Genomic DNA, 9,439 nt, shown 5'->3' with positions numbered 1-9,439 from the left:
TCCGAAGGGGCGGGGCCCAAAGGCGGCCGCTCGTTGGTGCGCGCCGCGGCCAATCAAAGGAGGAGGCGGGCGTAAGGGGAGAGACTTTTGCTGGAGGCGAGAGAAAGCGACAAAGATGGATAAGGAAGAAAGAAGGATGGATGGATGGAGAAAGAAAGAGATAAAGAAAGATGGATAGATGGAGTAAAGAAAGAAAGAAAGAAAGAAAGAGGGATGGGAAAGAAAAAGATGGATAGATGAAGGAGAAAGAGAGAGAAGTGTAGGGAGTGTGTGGAAGGGGCAGAGGAAGGTGGAGCCCTGCCCAGGAGGGTCTTCAAGCCCCCCAGCACTCTTTCTGCCCTGCCTTCTTCCCCCACACTGCTCTGCCCTGCCACCCAGGGGCACAGTAACCCCCTGGGGAGAGGGGTGAGCATAGGGTTACACGTGCATGGGGAGAGGGTTAGGGTGGATGGAGGGACCTGCCATGTGCTGGGCTGGGACTAGGGTGACCAGACAGCAAGTGTGAAAAATCGGGACAGGGGGTGGGGGGTAATAGGAGCCTATATAAGAAAAAGACCCAAAAATTGGGACTGTCCCCATAAAATCGGGACATCTGGTCACCCTCGCTGGGACTGCCACAAGTGGGGAACCCCCCTGATTCCCTATTGGCAGGGGAGTTACGTTACTACTGTCCTTGTTAAACCTGCCCCCGGAGGTTGGGCCTCTAGAACTGGGGTTCCCTGTGGTGGCAGGTTTGACAGCATGGTCTGACCTGGAGCCATCGCTCTAGGCATTTCTACCCTGCTCGTCACCCTTAACAGCTGAGCTTCATGCAAAGCTCCCTGTGTAGCCTAGATCCTCAACTCTGCCTCACGGCTACTGCCCAGCCAGCCAGAGTTGAATCCAAGGGCACTGGTTCCCAGTGATGACCTCTGACAGTAAAACAAAGGGCTTCAGAGCTAAGGCAGCTACTTCCCCCTTCCACGGGGACAAATAACTATTACAGTACATGTCATGGGGCCTTGCAAAACTGCCAACTACACAGGTCGTCAGAACTAGAGAGATACCAGTGTGTGGAGCATTGGCACAAGCCCTCATGGGAGATCTCCCATCCAAGCATTAGCTAGACCCAACCTTGTAGGACCTGAGATGCATCTCTTCCATTGCTTTCCCTTGCTCCCCTCTTCAGCCTTTCCTGAAGTTGCTTCTACAATAGGAACAAAAACATCCGTTTCCTGACAATACAGAGCTCTATAAAGGATTTCCCCCCTCTACTTTATCTCAGGAATCAGATCTGCTCCAAGTTGCACAGATATAAATAGCAAAGAACTGGCTGCTTTCAGGAACAGCTTTTCTGTACTCCTTGTTCTAAGATGAAATTTCGCTCTCCCTCTTCCTCTGATTATTCAGCACCTTGCTGTTTTGCTTCTGCATGTAAATGAGTCCCTCACAATAAACAGGCCACTGATCTCTCTGACTTTTAAAGAATGATTTTGAGGCTGATAGAGGAAGGCTGGAGCAATGGTTAGGAGGCTGGCCTCCAACTTAAAAGACCTGGGTTCAGTTCTGGCCTTATGCAAGTAATTTAGATGCTATGTGCCTCAGTTTCCCCATCTGCATAATGGGGATAACAGTGCTGCCCTGCCTCACAGGCAGAGTTGTGAGGATAAATGTGTTAAAGGTTGTGAGATGTGCTGATACTACGATGATTGGGGCTGAATAAATATCTCAGATAGAGGAGTTTATTGCAACACCATCAGCCGAGTCAAGCTGGACCCATTTTCTAATAGGAGATTAGTGCTTTCGTATGGCTGCTGTTGGTTTAAATCCTGCTCAGGTTGCAGGCTGGGATGAGATTGTGTGGTTCTCTAGCTGACCTTTTGGAGACGTTTAGCCACATAACACAAATCAACTGTCTCTGCTGTAGTGGGGCCTGGCACTCGGATATACCAGAACTGGGAAAGTGCTCCCAAATCAGGAGAAAGAGGTTAGGGAGGGGGCCTAGGACTGGGAGAGCAGGGGGCTGCAGGTTGGGATTGAGAAGTGCTGTGGGGCGGGGATCCCAGGGCAGGGCTGGACTACGGTGGGGCTGCTGGTCAGGATTGAGGTGCATTGGCAGAGCTGGTGGGGGAGGGAGGCCAAGGCTGAATTAATATGGAGGTTGGGATTGAGGGGCATAAACGGGGCTCCGGGGAGAGGGGCTGACGCTAAACTGGACTAGGACAGCGTCTGCAGGTCAGGATGGAGGTGCATTGGCAGAGCTCTGGGGGAGTGGGAAGCCCGGGATGGATTAGCCAGGGAGGCGTGGGTCAGGATTGTGGGGGATTAGCCTAGGGCTGGAATAACAGGGTCCATTTAGCGGAAAGCTCCAGCTACACCTGGGGGGTCCTGCTGACTCCGAGGAAGAGTTAATGGGCTGGTGGCCGCGCAGCTGGCAACCCCAGTGGGCCAGCCCAGAAAGGTTGCAGCTGTTTTTCTCTGGGAAATCAAGGAGAGGCTAAACCCCCCTTGGCTTGCTGCTTGCAGACATACACTGTTCTCCCGCCCCCCAGCCACTCTCTCTGCTGCAGCTTCTGTCCCCAGGCAGCCGGGGGCGGGGGTGTAAATGTCAGACCCAACAGGGAAGCTGCTGGAGGGAGCAAATCATCTCACGCTGCGGCCTCCTCACGCCAGGCGCAAGGCGCTTTGGCTGCTGCTGCTAAAGGTTTCACGGCATGAAGGAAGGGGGCTCCATGCTGGAGGGGGAGCTGCGGGAGCCTTTGGTTGCTCCCATTCTGCCCCTGCCAGACCCACCCCTCGTGGATCGCTGCTCTGACAAGCGCATCACCAAGCCCCTTGCAGCTAAGGCAGATGGCGCACAGAGCAGGGTAGCTGCAGGGACCGCGACTGCTTGGCTAAAGCTTTCACACCTCTACACGATCCAGATCTCCCTTCCCCTGGGCCAGGGCTGCTCCGTCCTTTACACGGGTCCTGAAAAGCAGAGGCGGGGGCCTGGGTGGGGAGCCCCTTACAGCTAAGCTGACTTGGGGTCTTTGAGCTGAGACTCTCCTGATGCTCTGTGTATACACAGCTCTGTGTGTGTGTGTACAGCTGTGTGTGTACAGATGTGGGTGTGTACACAGATGTGTGCTTGTGTGGTCTGTCAGCCTTGCCTAGACTATAGGGGTGTCATTTGCTATGAGGGAGGCCCCCAGACCTTGCTTCCCCCCCGACTTTTCATAGGTCTATATGCTCCATTGTGTCCTCCAGTTCCCCCACCACCCCCAACATTGCAGGTTATCATATAATCACATATTCATTGATTACAAGGCCACTTTGATCTTCTTGTCTGACCCTCCCGTAGAGCACAGGCCAGAGACTGGCCCCAAAATAATTCCTAGAGCAGAGCTTTTAGAAACCCCTCCAACCTTGATATAATATTCTAGAGGCTGTCACAATTCCCCTCGCCCCTGAATTTTTCTGAAATGGTGCCTGTGACAGACTAGAGCATGAAATCAGGGCTTCCCGACTCCAGCCATGTAGCTTGATTCCAGCCCACACAACAGCGTTGGCCTACCGTCTATTCACACACACGTGCAAGAGTGTGTGTGTGTCTAGAATATTAAGATGGGAGGGTTTTCTAAAAGCTCTGCTTTAGGACCAAATTTTCACAAGAGCTCGGCTCCCATTTGGACACTGAATTAAATTGCTGGATTTTCCAAAGAGCGGTGTGTACACGGGCTGGAAAATCTGCCCCGGGGAGAGCTGCTGGGTGCTGACTCCTCTGGAGGATCCAGGCCTGGGTGTGGCTGCCCCTTTGAAAGATCCCAGCCGCGCTGCTCTTTGCAGCATGATGAAGCATCCCCGCTACCTCTGACTCCAGCCCCCCGCCCGGAGGATGCTTTCTGCTGAGCAGCTCCTTGGCTGTGCTGCGGATGGGGTGACTCATCTCCCCCTCCCCTCCACCCCGATTCCGACAGAGCGGCCGAAAATAGCAACGAGTGGGGAGGGGGAAACCCAAAATAACTGCCAGCACCTGGCTGGTGCCGGGATGAGAAGCAGAGAGAAGATGCGCTTGGCTCCTGCCTCCTGCTCCCAGGGAGCCGGGATTCTAGTCTCAATCCGCAGCAGAAGCGGGGCTCTGGGAGCCTGTGCGGTGCAGGCCCAGCTGTGAAGTTGCCTTAGCAACCAAGATAGATGAGGGGGAAAGAAAGAAAGAAAGAAAGAAAGAAAGAAAGAAAGAAAGAAAGAAAGAAAGAAAGAAAGAAAGTGACCAACATCTAGAAAGAGAGTCAACTTCCCCTGACCAGCTGTCCCAGTTTCATAGTTCATTTCCTTTCTATGGTCCTGGAACAAATCATTCCTCTCTCCACCTGGCTGAATGTCTGCTGCGAAAGGGGCCCAAGGGACTTAGGAACCTCACCACCATTAAATTTCACTGGCAGGCAGGCACCTGGATCCTTATGAAAATAGCCATGGAAGAGTTGGGGGGTGGGGGGAGCTCGGGGGTTCGAATACTGGGAAGTCCTCACAAAAATCAATTTAATATACAGTCCTCAAATAAAGGACAAATCAGATATTAAACTGATAACAGATATTAGCTTAGGAGATAATGTTTGTACTTCACGGTCCAAGAGACACAGACGAGGTTTTCGTCTCAGGCCAAAAGACCAAACACATCGAGACCCTTGATCGTGGCCTTTCATAGGCTGAGGGTCTACTTACACTAGATCTTAGCTCTCACAACGAGTAGGCACCAGGCCGGACTCGGCAGTCCCCCGTGCTGCTCTCGCTCCAGCGTGATGCCATCCGCCCCCGTGGAAATCGCTCCGGAGCCCATCCGCTGTTAGCGAGAAGGGTGGGGGTCAGCCCTTGACATCTACACTGCAAAAAAAATACCCCCGAGGCAGCAAGTCTCAGCGCCCGGATCAACTGACTCGGGCCCTGGGGTTCACGTGCTGGGGCTAAAAAAAGCAGTGTAGACATTCTGTAAATAATCTTGTTCCCTGAAAGAGCCAGGCAGCTGAAATGAGCTGTAGCTCACGAAAGCTTATGCTCAAATAAATTGGTTAGTCTCAAAGGTGCCACAAGTACTCCTTTTCTTTTTCCGAATACAGACTAACAGGGCTGCTCCTCTGAAACTTAGCCAGTAACTTCTCTCACCACAGAATCAGCTGGAGGCAGAAACTGGGGGCTGGAAAATTCCAGCCCAGATGGTTAGAGTTTGGCAAAGTTATAAGGAGCCACTGAAAACAGAGTCTTATAATGGAAACTTACCAAGAGGCAGCGTTACCTATGCCGCCGGTGATCCGGTCTGGGTTGTGGCTGAGTTCTGGGCCACGCCGGCAGTTAGACAACGTGGGGCTGAGCTCCAGGTGTACAGCCCGGCAGAAAAAGTCCACGAGGCATTCCTGTGTCCCTCTTCGCCATGGCAGCTGAGCATCCTCCAGGCATTAACAGGCTTCTGTTTTACAACATCCCTGGGAGGCAGGGAAGGATTATGCCCATTTTACAGATGGTGCAAGATAACTTGATGACACAGAAGGTCTATGGCAGCCCTGGGATTTGAGCTCAGGTCTCCTGAATCCCACTCTCCACTAAGCCAGCTCTCCTGACCCCCCTGTGTAACTTACCAGGGCAATCAGCTAATACATAGCATCCCATTAGCGAAAGTCCTGCTGGCCCAACTTGGCCATATGTGTTCCAAAGTGTCACTCCGCTTTGCAGACAGGCTTAGGGCTATGGTCACTGATGTGGGTGTCCGCCCATCCTGCATCAAGCCACGGGAACCAAATAACACTGACTAAACCTGCTAAATCACACAGCAAAGGCAGGGTGAATGAAGCCAAGAAATGGATGGGAAATGAGTTTTCCAGCTGCGAGCCTATAAAGTCAGGGCCTCCTCTTTCTCAAATGCCTGCCTATTGACTTGTTTGCTGGAGACAACAGCAGAAGTCAGAAGACCTGGGTTTGATGCCTAGCTCTGCTACTGACTGGCTGTGTGACCTTGGGCAAATCACTTCTCCTGTGACTATAAATTCTGCAGGGCAGGCACTGTCTACAGCAGCTAGCACAATGGTGCTCTAATCTCTGCTGGCATTACTCCCATAAGAATAACTTGGTTTTAAACCCATAATCAAAGGCCTTCTCCATACCAGAGTTGTCGTGCTGTAACTATACGTTATCAGTACGGTTAAAGCAGTACAATTCCCTGACTGTGGGTGGAGTTATACCTGTATAAATCTGCTTACACCAGTATAGCTAGGCTGGTCAGAACTCATTTTTTGTTATTTTAAAACAAATAAAAGGAAGTATTTCTTCACACAACGCACAGTCAACTTATGGAACTCCTTGCCAGAGGATGTTGTGAAGGCCAAGACTATAACAGCATTCAAAAAAGAGCTAGATAAGTTCATGGAGGATAGGTTCATCAATGGCTATAAGCCAGGATGGGCACGGATGGTGTCCCTAGCCTCTGTTTGCCAGAAGCTGGGAATGGGCGACAGGGGATGGATCACTTGATGATTCCCTGTTCTGTTCATTCCCTTTGGGGCACCTGGCATTGGCCACTGTCGGAAGACAGGATACTGGGCTAGATGGACCCTTGGTTTGACCCAATAGGGCCGTTCTTATGTTCTTATAATTTTGATGGATAATATCAACATTTGTTTCTAAGCATTTTTGGTTGATTTGTATCAATTTAAATTTTACAGTTGGAGGAAATTTCGGGCAGGGAGGTCAGACAACAGCGGGCGTCAGACAATAATTATTTCATGACAGTCGACCTTGAGATTCAAAAAGTTAGAACTTTATGACCGTTAAAACACAAATTGCCAACATCCCCTGCAAAATATGCCAAGTAACTATCCTTCAATCAAACTCCAAGAAGCATTCAAGCAGCATTTTCCATACTTGGTGAATTTCAGTCATCAATGGAAGGACTTTTTTGTGGGTTCGGTGAAATTGATGTTTACCGATAAAAATCAAATAATTGCAAATCTGAATATCACTTATTCCTGCCTGGGAAGGGGAATAACCTGTACCAATATAAGACCCCTTTATACAGTATAATTGTGAACACAGTAGGGGCTGTACTAACTATATTGGTAAACAATCACTCCTGTAGCCAACACAGTTATACTGGTCCAAAATCTGTGTGTACGCCCAGGCCTGTGCCTGTCCAGCCCCCAGCATTCCCGGCTTGAATGTCTGTACAGCGCCTAGCGCAACTGTGCCATGATCTTAGTTGGCATTATTGCACTAACACCATCAACTCAATTTTAACCCATCCACCGCCTGGGTTTGGCTGAGGTCCAAGGTCTTCTGGGGCTGAAGAATTATGAAGGAAACTGACTTTTCCCCACAAACACCGAGCGCATTCGGAACCGGGCAGGGAGCGATAGGAATACAGTTAGTCACGGTAACCATGGCAACAGTGCAGGGCAGGCACCAGGGATTACAAAAGCTCCCGAAGAGGTGCCTATGAAAGGCGCAGCCCCCGCACGGAGAGCCGTACACGCGCACCCACACATCTGGCCATTATACCTGGGGGCCTCCACCTTGGCCGCTTTTCGTCTCTTCCAGTTGAATCTCCCGGCGTAGGCAGCAAGAATCTGGCCGTGGCTGCGAGCTATCGCTCATGCAAATCCCCGAGACTGTGTTCACCATGCAGACATGTAGCATGTTACAGCCGCAAAGTGCTTCGTGCAAGCTGGCCCATGCCAGTCTCTCCATTTTACAGATGGGGAAACTGAGGCATGGAGAAAGGGATGGGCTTGCCCAAGGGCATGTAGAGGAGCCCATGGCGAGCTGGAGGTAGAAACCAGAAGTCCAGCTTTCCAGTCCCCTGCTCTAACCATTAGCCAACACTTCCCACCTCCATCCTTGATGGGATCCAAAATGAATCTTTGAGGCAAGGATGGGGGTGGGGAAACTGGGGGTATGTCCACACTGAACCGTAAACCTGGGCTTAGGCTCAGGTTTGAGCCCAACCTCCCGCCACCCCATACTGTCTACACACAAAACTGTATGGGATGGGTCAGCAATCATTCAGGATCTGAAGCCTAGGACCCACCTGGCAGGGCTGGGTCTGAGTTCAAGTTCCACTGAGACTCGGGTCCAAGCCCCATCATTTTGCAGTGTGGACACAACTCAAGCCGCAGACCCAGGTCAGAAGGTCTGTGTAGCGCAGTATGGAGCCATCGCCACAGTTGTGAGTCATGGGTCTAGCAACTGTTAGCCCAGGTTGACAGTGCACCATGGATGCTCGAGTGTGAGCTTGAACACACCGAGTCCACAAGCCCGGATGCCATAGAACCAGTTTTACAATGCAGTGGCGACAGACCCTGGGAGGACCCTGAGTATCTACCCCTCCCTTGCTCTGCAACTTGTGAAGGCATTTACAGCCCTGTCCCGTGAGAGGTAGTGTGGGCTAGTGGGTAGTGCAATGGTCTGAGACTGGGGGAGACCAGGGCTCTTTTCTTGGTTCTGCCGCTGCCCTGCTTGGGTCATGTTGAGCAAGTCGCTTCCCAGCTCTGTGCCTCAGTTTCCCCTCCCCCCCCCATTGTCTGTCTGGTCTAGTTGGTTTGTAAGCCACTATGGGTCAAAGACCATCTCTCGCTCTGGGTCAGTGAAGCACCCAGCACAATGGGGCCAGTGGTGGCGTTTATCCCAGAGGTGCTGGAATTAAGGGTGCGGGGGGGGGGTGCGGGAACACCTCCTGACTTGAAGTGGTTTCCATCATATACAGGGTTTACAATTTGGTCCAATGGCTCTCAGCACCCCCACTACACACATTGTTCCAGCACCCCTGGTTTCCAGCAGCCCCCCTGCAAAGTTCAGTTGTGGAGGGGGGCTACCGGTGTTGCTGTCCAACACACTAGACAGGGTTTGCACCCCTGCATCATCACACTGGGGGGGAAGGGATTGCGCTTCACCTTGGCTTTTGCTTTGCCACCAAGGCCAAGTAACTGAATCACCAGGCGAGTGGGGGCCCCTTGCTGCTTGGGCATTGCAGAGGCCCTTACACGGACACTGAATGGGGCCCTGATCCCTGCTGAGGCCTGGAGGCGGTGCTACCATGCAGGGCCCTAATATTCCTAGAATGAGGTGACTTGGCAAGGGTGTCCGTGGAAACACAAAGGAGCAGGGCAGCAAAGGATCGAGGGTTCATCGCGCCCAGCACTGCCGTGGCCAGGGGGTGATATTTATAGTACAGTAGCATGCATTGGACTCATCCCCAGCATCCTAAGGAGACAATGCCGTAGGTGCTGGAAGTAGGGGTGCGGCCTCACCCCCCTGGCTTGAAGTGGTTTCCATCATATGCAGGGTTTACAGTTTGGTTCGGTGGCTCTCATCACCCCCCCACTGTGCACATGGAGAGTGCCACCAAATTGCTACAGAGCGAGATCAAGGGAATTAGACCAGGGCTGAGCAAAATTCCTAAGCACTGGTGGGGGGGGGGGAGAGGGGAGTGGAAGAG

Source organism: Lepidochelys olivacea (assembly GCF_965140295.1).
Source record: "Lepidochelys olivacea isolate rLepOli2 genome assembly, chromosome: 24".
NCBI lineage: Eukaryota > Metazoa > Chordata > Testudines > Cheloniidae > Lepidochelys > Lepidochelys olivacea.
The sequence above is the reverse complement of the archived record's forward strand: the minus strand, read 5'-3'. Positions refer to the sequence as shown.